This window comes from Dermacentor variabilis, chromosome 3 (assembly GCF_050947875.1).
Source record: "Dermacentor variabilis isolate Ectoservices chromosome 3, ASM5094787v1, whole genome shotgun sequence".
In the NCBI taxonomy this organism is placed as follows: Eukaryota; Metazoa; Arthropoda; class Arachnida; order Ixodida; family Ixodidae; genus Dermacentor; species Dermacentor variabilis.
The window spans coordinates 118,401,018-118,419,737 of NC_134570.1; the positions used below are offsets into that span (position 1 = coordinate 118,401,018).

Consider the following 18,720-nt stretch of genomic DNA (forward strand, 5'->3'; position numbering starts at 1 on the left):
CTATTCTTTCTCTCGCTGTAGGGTTCCTTAACACAAGAGCCCATTAAAACGTGGAATGCTTTCCCCCCCACTTTATAATGCTTATGGAGTAACATCAACAGTAACAAACACCATCACCATCATTAAATTATCGGGTTTTGCGTGCCAAAATCCCTTTCTGATTACGAGGCACGCCGTAGTGGAGGACTCCGGAAATTTTGACCACCTGGGGTTCTTTAACGTACACCTAAATCTAAGATTGGGTGAGGGAACAAACGCGAGCTCATGACATCTTAGTTGAAATCAAGAAAAAGAAATGGGCATGGGCAGGACATGTAATGAGGACGGAAGATAGCCGATGGTCATTAAAGGTTACGCACTGGATTCCTAGGGAAGGGAAGCGTAGCAGGGGGCGGCAGAAAGTTAGGTGGGCGAATGGGATTAAGAAGTTTGCAGGGACAACATGGCCACAATTAGTACATGACCGGGGTAGTTGGAAAAGTATGGGAGAGGCCTTTGCCCTGCAGTGGGCGTAACCAGGCTGATGATGAATAAGAGGCTCCAGGTAAACTTCACTTGCCCGAAATACTTTAACAGTTTTGGGGCCAATGATTAGTGGTGATTAGTGATTTTCTCTTATATAGAGAAAAACAAACCAAAACTAATCTTAGAAATCTGACCGTCTTCAACATCAACATAACTTGACAATTTTTTGTGGCAGATAAACCCGATTCTTCCTTATATTTCACAAACGTCCAAGCATCACAGTAAGCTGAAGTTAACCATCTGTGAAATATCTTTGGAGCATGTGGCCTAAGATATATACCTTGCATTTCGTGGAACAAAAATGGTCTTCAAGTACTTTGCACCCATACTTCATATAGTCATGATTATGAATTAAGAAGTTCGAGGAACCAAACATAGTCTCCGGTGCCTTGAATTGCTCAGAATTCGTGGTAAAAGCCATTGACACGTTGCAAAGAAAAAAAGTCCACAGATAATTGTTTTCTTCATTTTTTCCTGTTTATTCAGACACGTGAAGCAAATTTCTAACTTCAATAGTAAGATTTGTACCAGAGAGGGTTAGAGGATGCTGATTCTTAGGTACACAAGCGTTCTTGCCACACGCCCACATTGAAATGTGACCACTGCAGCTAGGAATCAGACCTGCGAACTAGTTTTCAGCAGTAGAACACCACAGCCACTCGGCTATCACACTGCACATATCCCCAAATAGTTACACTTATCAGTACTGCCCTCATTTGTTTGTACGTTCGAGGATCCAGTATAGTGTCTAACAATGACCCAGATGTGACATGCGCCACGAGGTCCATTGATGGGTGTATATCTGCAGGCATTCTTTCAACAGTGCAATTGTCTAACACTGATGACTGGTGAGACCACAATGAAACAGCCAAAGATAACATGTGGAATGTATTTGCATGGTTTGTCGACATGCATCTTAACCACGGCACTGTAACTACTAGCAGAAAATTGTATGTCAAGAGAGGCATGACATTAGTGGCAACTTTTCTTTTACGAAGGCCAGCCCAAAATGCCCAGACTGCCAAGAAGGAAGGGCGGCACTGTTGTTCGTGGCCCATCGGCCATACAAAGCCTCCACTTAATGTCACTTTATAGACTGACCAACCTACAGAAATGTTGGAACAATCAGACATGTGAATTAAGAGCGATTCATGGTTGATTGGAAGCGCAAACATAACAAAATAACAAGACACCACGAGTCTATACCGACTGGCCAGGTTATCCACTCTCCTGCAATCAAGAGTGAATCCGAGTTCAATTCGAGACTCTTGCAAAATTCTTTAGTCTCTTTTCAGGGCTTTTGGGCAGGCTGGTGCTCAAGCTTCGTTGCAAAAAAAAAAAAAAAGGCAATTTTATGTATATTTTCGCATTCAATCTAGGCGACGTGGAAATTTGATCACTCGAAATTATTTTTGAACCAGTGATTCAAACATGCATCTCGTCAGATACAAGGAAAGTCAATAAGCTGCCACCATCACTTAGTGCTAGGCAGCATTGTAATTTATGATTATGACAGTGTTGTTTTACTGTTTTTAATCAACGACAAAATTTGTAATCTCATGAAATGTGCATAAGAACAATGCACAAGCTATTTTCCATTCAAATGGGTTAGTTTCGTGGGTTTGGTTTAAGATGGCTCTCTTGCTTCCCACGACTGACCTGGTCCAGAAATGAATTTTAGTGGCTAGCTCAGCATAATGGCATCAATCTCTTAATCCAAGCCAGGTAAGGTAAAAAGTTGTTCACGTTATGTGACATCTGAAAAGGAAGAAGTATTAAAAAATATGTGGGTGTCATTTGGAACCTTTGGCAGGGTTCAATTTAAAGAGCAAAACTAACAGATATCAGAAACATGCTTCATTATTCAGAAAATAGTCTGCTATTACCCAATGCAAAATGTCAAGAGAGCACAGGCAATAGTCATTGCAATTGCTTTAAGGTGGTCGAGTGTTCTCTTGAACGCTGTAATAAATCCTCAACCTGACTGTACACAGTGAACAAGTAAATGAGAGGATGCATGTCCTGCACAAGCCAAGAATGGCACTGTTTCATATTTTAATTTATACTTTTTTTTACAAGCACATCAACTTTGCAATACTTGTAACATCTTCCCAGCAAAATCAATATTTTTTTGTCTTGTGTACTGACTTTTCTTTTACAGCGTTCGATCATTTTATCAGAATTACACATAAGATATGAATCATTTTTCCAAAATACGTATCCTAACAATTATTTATAACCCAGAAAATGTTTTTTCAGACATTGTGCTAACTAACAACATGTGGCACTTGCTTCGTAAGTGACCGGCAGGCTACACACACTAGATCTTTCGACCAAATAGATATATTCAGGTCCTCCAAGGCTGATTGAGTGCTTTCTTTACAAAGCCTCCACATTTATCTAGAGAAACATAAGTGTTGCAGGGAACACAACAGGTGTTTGAGCTCAAGTCCTTGAGCAGCGAGCTTGCGTCGAAATTTATTCTGTTCAGTGAACAGACAGGAATCAGTACAAGTGAAAAGCACTATGCTCTACATAAAAGCAGAATTACAATTAAAAAATAATTAAATTCACAAAGCGACGGAGCACTACTTCGTAAGAGAATAAATGCGTGGAAAGTCTCTTTTTCTTTAGAAATACAAAGTTAGCCACATGGCCTGGTGCTAGACGAAATACTTTTAGTTAATACTAGACTGCAAGACATGTTCAAGGAAAACATTGAGTACGCCCAGGTTGGTCAGACTATCATACATTATTATTACTACCATGAAACTCCGTAACCACGCAGGCGTTCGCTCGGGTGAAGGCGACGTCCACGACGCGACGTGTCAGCTGGGAATAGCGCAGGCATACGTTATGCTTATTTTGATGCGCTTCGTGCGAGCCGAATTAGCGCTCATCGGCAACACGAAACAAGCGTGCAACGCGAACGTCGCTGTTACTTAGCGCTTTTACCCTGATACCTTCTGAGCGATCGAGATACGCGAAGCCCGCGCAAGATTACCGGAGAGTGTAGCAATCGAACCGAGGCCAAATCACGTGAAAGTGAAAGGGCAGACTCCGAAAGCACCTGACAGGGTGACAGGTTGCGAGAAAACCACCGAATGCGTGACCGAACCTAACAATCGGACCCGTAACCAACAAGGATGTAGTTCTCACAATACGCAACTCAGCGAAACTACTCACCAATATGTGACAGGCAGCGAAGACCGAGCGTGAGCCGCGACTTCGCTTGAGAATACCTCCAAAACGCCTCCTCACAGGCGTCCCCCTACGGACCCGTACAACGGACAGTAAAGACTGCGAGAACGGCGACCTGAAGAATAGGCTAAATTAAAGCGAATACGCTAGGCGCCGCTAGCTGACGTCGCGATAAGAGCGCTTGACCACAAGTTGCAGTTTCGGTTTCACCTGTACGTGCACGCTATCAACGTTATCGTAAATCAGGGGTCAACGTGGGCTATCTGAGCCACAACAATGAGGGAGTCAGCATGGATTCAGCTTTGCTGGCCTTTCAAAATCCGAGCAATAACAAACATGCGGACATGGAAAAAATATTTGTGCGTAATGTGGTATCCAGGCTCCTCAGTGTTTTGACATATGCTGGCTTGGAAACTAAGGCGGAAAATCACTGGTAATTGTCCACAAAATGTACACTTGCAAACCCGTGCGTAGACGTGCCCATGACTAGATAAGCGCTATCGACGTTCTGTGTTCTTTGTATGATAAAAGAAAGTAAAGTTTAACGAGGTCAGCTATTCTGGTCCATTCTAAGAGCCGTTCGTACATACGTAGAGGCCGTGAAAAAGGCGAGCTCTTGAGCACTATATCACGTGTTCGAAAGCACAAATCAAAGAAAAATGATTGCGTGTAGTACATGGAACATACCCTCGAATACTAGAGTTCCTCCAGACAACGAGCAAAACGAGAACAAGGTGAAAGCGGGAGCCAACGTTTCGACAAATGGACTTGTCGAAACGCTTGCTCCCGCTTTCGCCTTGTTCACGTTTTACTCATCGGCTTCAATTTTCATCTCCTGCCTTCCCCCTGTTTTCCAGAGTCGCTCCAGTCTCACGACGCCTACCAATATTCCTTCATATGCACATGTCAATGTACTTACGTCGCATGGTGCGATTATAAAAAAATATAAGAAATACAGCTTGCAATTATATACGTCTTTATTTGCCTATATTGTAGCGTAGTATCAACAAGGCCAACCAGAAATAACCAAAAAACATTTGCACCATATTTTGCATAAGTAATGTGCGTAATATACACATAACTATACAAGAACGCCAGTGTACTAACTGTTGCTAAACAACTTGCTGCGTGCTTTCATAAACAGGCATAGGCAACTGCAATTAACAGCTTCTAACTTTTGCAGCTTTTGTTTTGTATAATATTTCATATTACAGAGACGTTACACCATATAAGTGATGCAGGCCATAATATAACTTTCCAATGGCTTCCAAGTCACTGCGGGATTATCGGCAATGAACAGGCCAAATAAAGCTGCCCGTTCAGCCCATACTGAGGAGCACCACGTACCAATTCCACTTTCCAGAACTGACGTAGCACGGAAGCTCCGCCTGCTTGCTCGGGAGTACACCTGGTCACAATGGAATGACCTCCTTTTAAGAAATACGCGACTGTACTCACTTGATCCAACATTAAGTCTTCGAGCGCCATCACAGCTAGCTTCGCCGTGGAGACGCCACGCTTTTGCATCGACTGTGGTTGGGCGTTGCCTTTACCAAAGCCTATGCGTTCCGCATAGGGATGACCGACCCCCAACCTGTGACCACTGCGGCCATGAAGAATCAATTGGCCATATTTTGTGCGCCTGCCCGCAGTGCGGTCCACAGAGGGAATACCTTCGCCACGAACTTGACTAACTGGACGACCAACCGCTTTCCGAAAAAAATGAATTCTAAACATCGAAGGGAGCTAACGTCACAGAAGAAGGCCGTGCAAGCGCTATTGCGCTTTTTGCGATCTGCCGGCCTTTGCGAACGCCTTTACCTGGAACGCCTTTCGTGTGTGTGTCTCCATGTGTGCGTGTTTCATTTTTTTCGTTTTTCTTGCGTTTTCATCTCTCATCTTTCTAACCCCCATCCCCAGTGTAGGGTAGCAAACCGGAGACTCATATCTGGTTAATCTCCCTGCCTTTCCTCTTCATTCTCTCTCTCTTGTATGCCTTTGTAATACTATTTCGTTTTCCCGAACTACGACTTCGTAAAGTCATCAGTCGTGGCTTTTATATAGTGACGGCAAGGACTATATGGTACAGCGAAATATCCAGTCAAACAGAAAAATCTCAATTTCAATTTTTTGATGTCGAGACGAAAGTGTAAACAGAAGCAAAGCGAAAGATTGGCACTGTTGTAAAGTGCGGGAAAGCACACACACACACACCATATAAGAGGCCTCGTTTGTGATGTGCTTGCTCCACTGATATCTTCTTTAATTTGTTGTTTTGTTAACATTCTGTATTCTGCCTCGAGCTCGATTTAGCGATGGTTCTCCAATCCAACAGCTCGCTTCGGCGGTTCCGAAGCAGCCGACGCGACCGCTGTGTCCACGCGATCCCTCATGCTACGTCACGCCGACGGCGGTGCCAGCTTTTCCAGTGGTGCAGTTCGCCCCCAACAGCAGTTCTGACCAAAATTCAAAGCCATTGTACTCACATAGGTAGGTCAATATGACGCGCAGTAAGGGTCTGTAATTCTATAATTATGCAATCAATCAATGAAAACTTCAATGAGAATTAACGCCTCTAAACAAGGATGATCACACGTAAGAAACGAATCTCGATCGGGATCAAATACCGAGAAAAGCTCTACACATTTATGTTAGTACTTGCTAGCGCAAACCATGGTCGAATTTCGGTTCGGTCTAGGACAAGCAATGTGCTGCGGATCGAAGTGGCGTTTGGGCCAGGAATCCACCGAGCCCATTGATGAGTACAGTCCGGTAGTAAGAATGAGGGAAAAAAGGGTTTATTTTACGTTATCTACACTGGCTCCAGATACCCACTTCATGGAGGAGCGTATTAAAGGTTTGAGTTCACATCAGGATACGTCAGCACCACCTCTCTGCACCAAAGCTCGCCACTTTTAGAACGGTCGTCTTCCCTAGGCGACTAGACTAGGGAATGCGATGACTATCTCATCCATTCACAATCGTCGAATCTTCCAGCTCTACTCATTCTGTGAATTTCTTAGACTTTGCCAGTGGACTGCCGTTTCCTCCTTAACTGCGATGGAGATGGAGTCTCACTCGCGTACGCCGAACTCGGCAGTGCCCGCGGCGGCTGCCTCCAGAAAGCGCAACGGCACCGAGAGCGACACTGACAGCGACGACACCATGCAGTACTATGTCAGCAGTGAAGATTATTGTGACGACACCTTTGAGCTGGTGCGGAGACGTAAAGATAAGTGAAGATTTCTCAGCGCATCATCGAATTCGAGTGAGCCCACCGTGAGATCTTCGCGGGATACCGAGGAGCTCACCATCCTGTTCGCGCCAGCTCTCGCCACTGATAACCTGCGACGCCACAACAGGCAAGCCATGTCTTCACATCTAGAGGCGCTAGTTCCGAATGAAATCAAAGACATCAGAGTGAACACCCGTAAGAACGTGCTAGCGATTGACGTAGAACACACGGCTGCGTTGGATTATTTGCCAAAGTCACGGAACTTAACGGGATGAAAGTCCGCGCTCATATTCCGCTGGGCAAAGAAGTTAGTACTGGCGTAATTTACGATGTTGACGGGACAATGTCGACTCCGATCTGTCAATATTAATCAAGCCACCCACAGAAAACACCGTCACCACAAACGCGTTTCGTTTCGGCACGTAATGGTGTGTTAAGATCATATTTAAGGGCGAATCCCTCCCATCGCATGTAAAAGGGACACTTCCCACACGCAGTTCACCCCTTTATACCAAAACCGCTGCAGTGCTGGAAGTGCATGAAGCTTGGCCATCTGAGTAGTGTGTTCAACACTACCGTCTGTTCTCGCTGTACCTGGCCCCACACCACTAACACGTGCGAGGCCAGTGTACTGCACAAACTGCAGTGGCCCTCACGATGAATCCTCGTAGGAGTGCCCTTTGATTCGAAAGGAAACGGCAATATTGAAGAAAATGGTTAGACCACTCGTCTTACCGAGAAGCAGCAACATCTGTTAAGCGACGACGGTCACGTCACCGACGTCGATCAAGAGCCTCCAAAGCCTCTGCAGAACGCCACCCACGAACATTACCACCCACTCTTCCGCCGAGGCCAAACGCAGTCAGCTCAAAGGACAAAGGTGCATCGAACAACACGGCTGCTGACGCCTGGCCTGCACTTCCGAGGCTAGATGTCCCTACTGAGCAAAATTGACGGACCAAGATCAACAAATTGTTGTCAGGATCAGCTCTCTGGTGAGTGATATTCGTGTTCTTCTGGACCAGTTACAGACACCAACAGCTCGATGTGCATTGCAAGTGCTGGATGCCATCAATCTGGTTCTGGCGAGCCTTCAGAAGTCCAGTGCTTGAGCACTTCTACAGCAGAACCATGGTTCATCGACAACAACAGCGATCGTTCCGGGATGATGTCAGTAGTGCATCCATATTCAAATGGAATGCGAGAGGTCTGAGGTCACGTATTTCGGATTTTCGACAGTTCATGTTTGAAAACCACTTTCCTATACTGGTCATCTATGAACCGAACTTATCAGCCTCCATAAGACTATCAGGATATGAACCTTTGGTTTCAAACACGTGTGTCCGTAGTAGCAAGGTTCTGGTTTACATTCGCAAGGACCTTACGTATTTTTCCCAACACGTAGCGCCACACGACAGTAACCAATACGTCTGTGTTACTGTGAAAAAGTAGAAGCTGTGTTTTACTCTTATTGGCATCTACCTTTCCTCAACAAGTCAGTTCGATAGCAAAAGACTGGAAGATATTATGACTGCTACTCCCGGTCCTTGGATAATAACAGGGGACTTTAACGCTCACCACCATACATAGGGAAGCTCCAGGATAAATTCGAAGGGCAGGTCACTAATCCTTTGCATCAGGCCACAACCTCTGTCTTCTAAATGACGGAAGCCTGACATTTCTGCGAGGAAGAACAAACAGCAGCTGCCTGGACTTTGGTGTCACGTTGCCAGACTTTGAGCGTGCAGTGGTTCACTGATATCGAAACCCATGGAAGTGATCATATTCCGACCTATGTGACAGTCGATGGACTAGACGCCGCATTACCGGTCGTGTCTCGCCAAATCCACTGACCAGTCTTTCAAGATCGTGTAGAAGACACACGCAAGACACATATCGCACGCAGATTAGAAGACATAATTGCAGACGCAATGCAAGATTGTACATGCTGCTTCACACATTCATCAAAGCGTACAGAGAATGACATTGAATTGGAAAGGCTTCGTGTGCAACGTCACCGAGCTGAAAGCAGGTACAGGCGCACGAAGTCAATTCTTGACCTCAGAGAAACTCGGCGCATGTAAATGAAGATCAAACGCCGAATGAATAAGCTAGTGGTTCAAAGATGGAAATGCTTTTATGGCTCACTGGACCCCCGCAAGCCATTGTCCCGCGTGAGGCGTACCCTACGAGGTCTTTGCTCAAGTCCCCAGTAACGACACACTTTTAACGCCCTTGCTCTCTATCAAAACCGCCGTGAGATGGACGTTGCAGAGGAATTTTGTGCGAAAGTCGCCGGCGGCTCAGTTTTAGCCCTTGACGTGGCTTTAGGCAACATCCCCGGCCCACGAGATGCAAGTATGGATGCTCAATGCTCTATGAAAGAGTTAGACGCTGCTATGGCGCTCTGTAGGTGTTAGTCTTCACCAGGGCCCGATGGCACAGCATAGACTGCTTTGCGCCACCTAGGTCGAGAAGTACGAAGAGAACTCCTCAGCCTTTCTAATAGTTCATGGCAAAATGGTGTCGTCCCACAGGAATGGAAACGCAGCCGCCTGATACCGCTTCTAAAAGCAGGAAAGTCACCGCTCGAACTTGCATCGTATCGGCCTATAGCTCTTGCCAGCGGCGTCGGGAAGCTCATGGAAAGTATGATCCTCATGCGTCTCGAATGGTACCTTGAACACCACAAAATTTAACCTGACTATGGCGGGATTTCGACGCCGTCGTTCATCGATTGACAGTGTCATCGATCTACTTTCATCTGTAGAACAACAAAAACCTCGGAAGTGATTATCAGTAGCACTCTTTCTTGACGTGAAAGACGCTTACGACAACGTTTCCCATCAAACCATTCTAGACGCACTTTTGACAATTGAACTAGGAGGGCGAGTATATCGATGGATCAGAAACTACTTGACACAAATGTCCTTGTCCGTAAGTACAGAAGATGGTCCGACTACCGACCACCACACATGCCGAGGCGTTCCCCAAGGCGGTGTTCTAAGCCCTATACTTTTCAACCTCGAGCTTCTTGGGCTTGCCGAACCCCTGCCGGAAACAGTGAGTGTCTCCATCTACGCCGACATCTGCATCTGGACATCAGCTGTCACTCGCCTGCGGGTTCACGCACGGCTACAAAAAGCAGCAACATAGGCATCTGACTATCTTCACACACAAGGCCTTACCATCTCAACAGAAAAATGTGCGTTAGTCGCTTTTACGAGAAAAGCGATGACTCGTTATCCAGTATGCATCAATGGTCAGCCTATCTCCTACAAGAGAAATCATCGGTTTATGGGCGTCATTGTAGACCGGGACCTCTCGGAGCCCTCAAGTTGCCCACTTGAACAAGCTCACATCTTAAATTATGGGGTTTAACGTGCCAAAACCACTTTCTGATTATGAGGCACGCCGTAGTGGAGGCTTCCGGAAATTTCGACCACTTGGGGTTCTTTAACGTGCACCTAAATTTAAGTACATGGGTGTTTTCACATTTCGCCCCCATCGAAATGCGGCCACCGTGGCCGGGATTCGATCCCGCGACCTTGTGCTAACAAGCTCAAATCTATTGTTCACGTCTTCAACTTCAGCGCCGGCAAAACATGGGGATCGTCAGTGGGCTCCATGCTACAGTTATATCGAGTACTTTTCATCGGATTCCTACGCTATAGCTCTCCCGTGCTTGTTAAAACATGCAAGTCAAATGTTCGAGAACTTCAGAGCGTACAGGCGCAGGCACTACGTGTTTGCCTTGGCCTTCCGCGGAGCGCCTCAACCATTATAATCGCTCAAGACCATCTGGTAACGACTTACATTAGTACCGAAACGCGCAAAGTCCATGTTCGTCATGTTTCACGGATGCAGTCCGTGAAATATGACGAACATGGGCTGCCATAACATGAACATGCCAGAACGACGACCACAGGCGTCCTTATCCAACAAGGTCAGCAGCCATCGTGCCTCCATACCATCCTCAGCACGTTCAACCTCAGCTTTGGTTTTCGAAACAAAGTCAAGTGAGTCTTACGGTTCCAGGAATAAGAAAGAAGACCGACCTGCCTACCCCAGCCTTGAAGCAAGCAGCTCTAGATTGTTTGCACACTTTCTACTTTGACCGAGTCCACATATATACGAATGGCTCTTACACTCAGACCAGCTCCACCGGCGCAGTGGTTATACCATCACGATCACTAAGCATCCGATACAAGATTTCTCACTTGACAACATCGACCGGTTCGGAGCTTGTTGCCCTGGTGCCGTTGATTATATTAATAACCAACCCCCTAGTCGGTGGGAAATGTTCTGCGATTCGAAGGCAGCCTTACAATGCCTTCTGTCATCTCTTCGTCGCGGGTCCTGTGAACAACTCGTGTCGAAGAAACGAGAAATGCACCATCATATGATCGCGAAAGAACACGATGTCGTGTTTCAATGGCTGCCTGGCCATTGCGGTATCTCCGGCAACGACCTCGCTGACGAAGCTGCTGGGAAAGCACACGAAGAAGCAACCCTTGTTTCTATACGTTTATCGCGGACTGACGCAGCCCAACACTTAGGCAAGCCAGCGCACCGTAGGACATTGGAAAAGCGGCACACACCTGAATTCCCTCAACATCGATTGCATTCCCTCGATCCTCTACGCAACTGCGGCTGTTACCAGGTCTTCCGCGTAATGAAGAAACAGTGCTGTGCGGCTTACGCTTGGGCGTCGCATTCACCAATGCATATACATTTTTGACTGGAATGGCTGATAGCGCCGAGTGCAACGTCTTTTGAAAATGAAAGGCATGACCTCTGCTCAGCTCTCAATCAGCTAGATAGAAAGCCGTTCACCTTGAACAAGATCTTGGGACCATGGTCTCGCAAATCGCAGCTACAAAAGGCCACAAAAGCGCTGCTGCGATATTTGAAAGCTACCGGATTGAGTCAGCGTCTGTGATCCGGACTGAGTGACCGAATGATATCCCCAGTGGACTTTCTTCTTTTAGTCTTTCCGTCCCATTTCCCTTTCTCCAGTGTAGGGTAGCCAACCGGGCTCAGTCCTGGTTAACCTGCCTACATTTCATTTATCATTTGCTCTCTCTCTCACCTCCTACATTGCACCTTTGCCACCGCATATGGCGCAAGCGCGTAGCAGTCTCGGAATTCGAGGTCGAAGCGGGTCCCACGGTAGCCTTCGACGTTGGCCCCTTTCATTAATTAATTCAGCTTGTCAGGGTCACGTTCAGGAAGAGTGATCGTTGCGGTAGTTGTCACCTCGAAGTGAGCTCCTTTGTTTGCGCGTCACAGACTATGTCGGGCCCCGGCGGTGTATTGGCGCGCGCTGATACGACTGCCTCGTGGAAAACGTTTAAGGAATACTCATCGCCGTATTGAGACGTAACAAATGGCTACCCGAGTTCAGTGCGTTGTCATGTTCTTGACCCAAGAGGAAGCTTTAGCTCGGGGACTCATATGTAAATACACGTGAAAGAAGTCGTTTTTCTCGGCAACCACCGCACCGAATTTGATTAGGTTTGTTGAATTTACAAGAAAAATTAGTCCAGCGACTGTTCGTAAGCGGATTCTTTATTTAGGTCACCAATTGTTATTTTCGTTGTTGAAAATCGCATACTTTCAGAAAACAACACTATCAAGTAGACAACTAAATCAGCAATGAAAAACATCAATTATTTAAACTGCGTCTAATGCCTGGTACATCTAAAGGAGAAAAAATTGATGTATTATGCATGGCTATTAAGTACACCACTAATACGTGAATAGGAATATTGCTAAATCCCTGTAAACATAACAAGTTCACGTAAGAAATTAATGCACAAATTTGTGCGCTTTGGATGATCTAACTGATGCAGTTTACAAAACTGCGATATCTTTAACTTCATGCCTGTATTTTTTTTCAAGCTTACAGATTTTCGTCAATTTTTGCAAAAATATTAAGGCCCTAAGTGAAAATTATGCTTTTAACAGCTGCTAGAATTTTGCTTTCTCTCTAAAATGGAACAAATTTAGTTAAAGTAGGCCAAGGGGCTATCTCGGAAAAGCATTTCCGTGTTTTAGATGTATTTGAATGGGCTGCATTGGAGCTGGGCCCGAGCTAAACCTTCGTCTTAATTGACGAAAGTCTTAGAACGATGGCATCCGCTGTCCCACTGCTCGCCTGCGTGGTATGCCGAAGCAGGGTTGGGTCCAAGATGCTTAGTAAATATGGTGAAGCAGTCTTCGAGACACGGGGTGCTGGTCCGGACATTGCCAAATTTCGCCATACTGTTGAATTCGCAATCTTGCCCGTTCTAATTGGTTCACGGGATGGCTAGGCTAAAGCCTCATATACGGCGGAATGTGAGTGGACTTTCGTTAATTCGACCGTGGTTAATGTGACCTTTCGTTTAATTCGAACCCACTAGCAAGTTCCGGCGAGAAATTACACATTGCTAAGGAAGGAAAACTCGTTTATATAGTCTGAACGGGAAGCAAACTAATTCGGTAAATTTGAAACCCACCATAGACACCACATGCGCATAGTGATTACTACATGCTTTAAAACCAAAAGTGCGGCACTTCCGTTTAGGACTACTGCTAGCGAAGAGGGATCGCGGCAAAAGTGTGTTAGCCAGTTTTTACTGAAGCTCAAGACGCTTGCTGTGAACGACCCATTGCAAAAAAATCAGCCTCAGTAGTAAAGTTTAGAGAGAAATGATCATGCTGGTTTCGGTTTTTCAGTAGACGTGCAGGACTTGTTTTATTCTGTTCCGCAGAATCAACTGCTAGTGTGCGTCAAAGATTGCATCGAGGATAACAGTGACGTATCCTTCAAGAGCACCGTCGGTTTGTCCACTGATAATTTTCTATCTTTATTAGTTTTATTTGAGCTCTACTTTTATTGTATTTGACGAGGAACCGTTTTTGCAGCGCGATGGCATCTGCATAGGTTCATTATGCAAAAAAGAGGTGAGGCGTGCAGACAGGACACAAGAGTAGGGAAGTGGACAACACGAACGCTGTCCACTTTTCTACTCGTGTCCTGTCTGCACGCCTCACCTCTTTTTTGCATAATGAATCCTTGCCAACTAATTCAGCTTTCTGTCGTTCATCTGCATTAGGTCTTGCGCAGCCCCTATTCTTTGTGATATTTTTCTGGTGAAGGTGGACAACGCAGTAGAACAGGTGTTTCACGGGGGCCGGTTTGAAATTTTTTTAGGTATGTTGACGATATTTTAGTGCTTTTAATAAAGCAATACTCCTTCACCTACCCCGCCACAGTAGGCGAAGTTTTATCTATTTTTAGCAAACATGGACGTGGGTTGCGTGGGTTGCGGATGAACTTCCGGACCTTTCAATGTTAGTTTTTAGACATAAAAAATCGCATTCTGTGATGGACACGTTTGCTGAGGCTACTACACACGGGCTAACAAGGAGTTGCTACCTTTTGACTCGGCACACTCCAAAACAATTAAGAGAGGAATAGCGGTGTTGTGTGTGGAATCAGCTGCCCAAAAAGCGTGCCCACGTCAGATTAAACCCAGTTTTAATAATCAGGTAAGCCGTTTTTTTTGGCTGCACGGTTCCTCGCCTCGGTCGTGACTGCCGTTTCAGAAGCCCTCCTTCAAAAATTCAACCGTGGATCGGGAAGCACAACGGCTGAGGATCAACGGAAGGCATCAAAACCTGAAGTGGTCCCCTTGATAAAAAAAAAACTTTCCAACAATCTTAAGCAGGTGGTTAGTAGGCACGGCGTGTCAATTTATTTCTTTGTCACAAATAAACTGGGAAAGTTGTGTCCACGTATCTGCAAAACCGGAAAACGTGGATGCCAGAAGAACTACAACCCGTCGTTTGTTAAATGTTTCACTGGAGTGGTATACTGCATTCCCATGTCATGTGGGATGTTTTACGTCGGCGAAACTGGTCGCTGTGTCAATAATCATTTAGGGGAACACGCTCAAAAACTGAAACTACATAAATACACACATTTAGGTGCGCACGTTAGCAAGTGTACGGGTTGTGGGGCCGGCTTGAAAGACGACGATTCTAGGAAAGAGGAGTGACAAGACCGCGCGGATCAGTTTAGAAACCCACCACATTAGAAAATTAGGTAGCAAGTGCTTTAGCACTCCTTCCTTTGCTCTCTTTGATGCTGAATTCGATCTTCTAGATGCGGCTGTAGGGGGGTACTGATTGCGAAGAAAACGAAAATAATTTGCGTTTTGTTGCGCATGCTCGGCTGTATTGCGCCTGCGTTGTTGAAACGCTGTCACCCTTCACATGTTTTCCCCCTTGATTTCCGTTCATTCATTCTGGCATATATAGGGTGTGCTATGCTTGCCAATAAAACCAGTTAGTCAGCGCTTGTGTGTGCGTGTCTCCCTTCTTGTGGTCGTCTGTTTGCGCTGTTGCCCATATATACGAACGTAAGATAGCCACTGCATATATACAATCTATTAAGCTGTCCCTTCCTTCTTCCTGTAATCTGTATATGGCTGAACTGAGGAATTCACAACTACTACAGTGAACTGGCAGATTTGAATCCCCAGCCTCATCTATCGAACGCGCATGCTGTCGTAAGCGATCATTAAGGCATCTACCAGTCTGTCCGGCACAAAAACTCCCACAACTTAGAGGGATCTTATATATGACACCTGTTGTGCATGCGACACCCTTTCTCTTTTCTAGATGCTTCTTACCTCACGTGCCTTGTTCCGAATTGCCCTTTCCCACCATTTAGCAAAGTTTGGAAAGTTTGCAAGGAGCTGAGAATACAATGTCGATACAGTAAAGTTTCGTTCGTTCTCCGTCCTCGCTTCACCGTTGGAACTTGAAGCTTCTCGGACGATGATCGGCAGTTGTTGATCAAACGCAGACAGGAAGCGATGCAGATCAGATGTACAAGAAATATTTATACGCAAACTTTTCTATATACATGGCAGGTAAAACAAATACATTACAAAGTTGAACAATTGAGAAACAAAGTCTCACTCTTCGACTGTCTCAATGACTGTGAGAGCCCAGACTCGTTTTAACGTACATAGCACGGAGCCTCACTGATCTATCAGCAATCCTGATTTCAGCCAAGTCTGAGGGACAGCATGTCGTCCCGATTTTTATAGCCCAATTACACAAAGAAAAAAAAACGGTAGGGCCGTTGGCCCGTCCCACAGGTTCAGTTGCCAATCAGAGTCAACCGTTTGTTAAGCCACAACCCACAGGGATGGGCTTACTCTTCAAAATAAACATATTGGAAAACAAAGCTATTTTCCTTCTTCCCTAAAACTCCGATGCCCTCTCATTTCTCCGTAGTTAGTGACGGGGTCAGCAAAACACGCCAGGCCCGAACAAGTTATCGCTAGACCGTTTCAAATCCCAACGGCGTCTAGGCCGCAAATGTCTCGGAAGCAGGGGCATCGATACCACGTAGTGCGGCCGTACTCAAAGTTTGTCCGCGTGGGAGTCTGATGGCCCTCCTTGTACTTCAGAGTTATTGTCTACAAGACAAAGTTCTTCGAGTGCGTGTTTCCAAGACGCCGTCGTCCGAACGCACTCTTTACGTGTGCCCCGCATTCCTGCAGCGTGCACTGTAAGCTGGCCTTCGACACCACACAGGCAGTCGCACCCAACAACAAGGCTGGCGATTGCGTTCCGGACGCGTAGAAGATTAGGTCCATGCTCACTGCTGCGGAACGGGGTCAGAGTTGCTAAGCCCTTCTTAACCTCGGCGGCGCCTCCAATTAGTCAGGCACTCGGGAGCCACAGCCACAATACCTTGTACAGCGGTCCCTTTCAAGGCTGGTCTGTGTGGACTCGTGTGACCGTCGGCGGACTGCCAACACCGTGCGCACAATGCCGACTTCCCGGAATCGGCACTCGCCCACCTGACACCTGCCGCGACGCGTCACCCAACACCGCGCGGTGCCTGTGACCCCACATAACACAGCAACTGTCGCCCGGTTGACACGGGGGCAAGTGAACCCCCTCTCTATGCACAAAGCACGTGGCCGATTCGTGACACTTAAGAACCCGAACAATCAGAGCGACCTTACAGATACCATATTAGCCCGAGGTATTCTTGATGTTATGCAAAATCTTATGCAGGTAAGGAACAAAGGCATACTTTTTCTCGGAAGCCGTATCTTGGGAGAGACCCCTGTTTTCTGTCTTCAGGAGCTTCTTGCCAAGGGATTCAGCTGCCACTCTTAACAGTGTACTCCAAAACCTGCCATTTCCAACCGCTCCACTTGAGAAGCAAAAGTAGCACGCAACTTATGAATGCATGATTTTAAAAGCGCTGATCTCAGGCAGGCAGAAGCTAAATCCCTCTATCACTTTAAGATTGGAAGAGTCGAAAGGTAACAAGGCTTTTTTTGACCTGGTTTCGAAAGGCCCAATACACACGTTGACCTTGACTAAAAAACAGCTTTAAGTCTAAAAACGGAATTGAATGATTTTTCGGAACCTCCAGGGTGATTTAAGAAGGCTAAAACAACTTGAAAAACCCCTTAAAATTTCATCAGCTGCTTAAGCTAGCATGTCATTGGGTGAATGTTTTAAGATAATTAAGAAATCACCTACGTATCTAAAGCATTTAGAATGAAGGGATGAGTAAGCTTAAGCTCAAGCATGCGGTCGAAATAAGCAAGTAAAATTTCACAAAGCGCAGGCGCTATACTGGATCCACTACAAATTCCTTTCTTTTGGACATACAAATTTTCGTCAGAAGAAACAATAGTAGAAAGATAGAAAATAAGCAGCTCCAGAAAGGAATCTGGAGATACATCACAGGAATTCTGGAAGCCAACGGCCCCGGAAATATCTATGAGCTCTAATTGTGGTGAAAAGTACGTTCTTCACGGGGTACCGAGTAGAACAACTTCACATCGACGGACAGCGCACAGTTAGCACCTGCGACACCAGATTTGAACACTTCAAACAGGTAGTCAGACCCACTAGTTTTGAAAGGATCTTCGGGTTTTAGTTTACTCAAATGGGTTTTAAGGAACTTTGTGACTTGTACCTGCCATCTTCCCCTTTCCATTACAATGACCGTGAACAGGCATGAATCTTTACGAATCTTTGCGGTGAAGAAAATGCTCAGAACATTGAAATCAGTCCCCGAGACCTCTACAAATTGGAGGGCTTTAGAGATACGGCCTTGAATTCCTTGCTCACAGCATTCTTGGCTTTTTCATGAAAAAGGTTCTGTGGAAGCGCTGTGAAGCCACCTTCCCTGTCAGCCTGGACGACAGCAAGGTCGTTCTCACGAAACTGGCAGGCCATTTCACGTAAAACTTGAGCTACTGGACTTCTTGGCGGAATTCTTGCTGAAACATTCTACGATCTCCAAAAGGCCACATGTCCTCTCATCAGCCGGTGCCTTGTTAGCCACCCGATGCATTGACGCTAGAAGGTCGTACTTGTTCACCGTTGGTGCCAGGCTGTACTTGGGACCATGCTGTAGCGTGCCCTCCACTTCTGCAGGAACAGACGCATCGCCGAGGAAAGTGACCAGTACAACACCCACTTCTTTCCTTCTACCTTTCTTTGTAAGTTGGCGCAGGCAATTCCAGAGGAACACAGTGAACTGCTGTGTTGTACACTGAAAGTCACGCCATCACCTCCAACCAGACGAGCCACGGCCAAACCATTGGAAGCACACACTTCGAAGCCAGGCATTGAAAAAGCAGACTTGTCTCCAGCGCTCCGCGTTGAGGATTTTCGTAATCCTTTTCCAGTGACCGACGGTTGGTCCAAGCATCCCAACCAAC

General features: G+C 46.0%; 1 protein-coding gene across 6 annotated transcripts in view; it reads right to left on the reverse strand.

Moving 5' to 3' along the window:
* LOC142576223 (cationic amino acid transporter 2-like) overlaps positions 1 to 18,720 on the reverse strand; it is a 147,747-nt gene that overhangs the window by 87,540 nt on the left and 41,487 nt on the right. The window contains exons 1-2 of one of the 6 annotated variants that reach the window (XM_075686245.1): positions 3,712 to 3,835; positions 2,185 to 2,283 (exon numbers count right to left, since the gene is read on the reverse strand). The exons of 3 other annotated variants lie outside the window; for them this stretch is intronic. The gene's annotated coding sequence lies outside the window, so the exon portion shown is untranslated. Of the gene's footprint in view, positions 1 to 2,184; positions 2,284 to 3,290; positions 3,393 to 3,711; positions 3,846 to 18,720 lie in introns of those variants that run through there. 2 more of the 6 variants (XM_075686244.1, XM_075686247.1) reach the window with 2 other exon arrangements.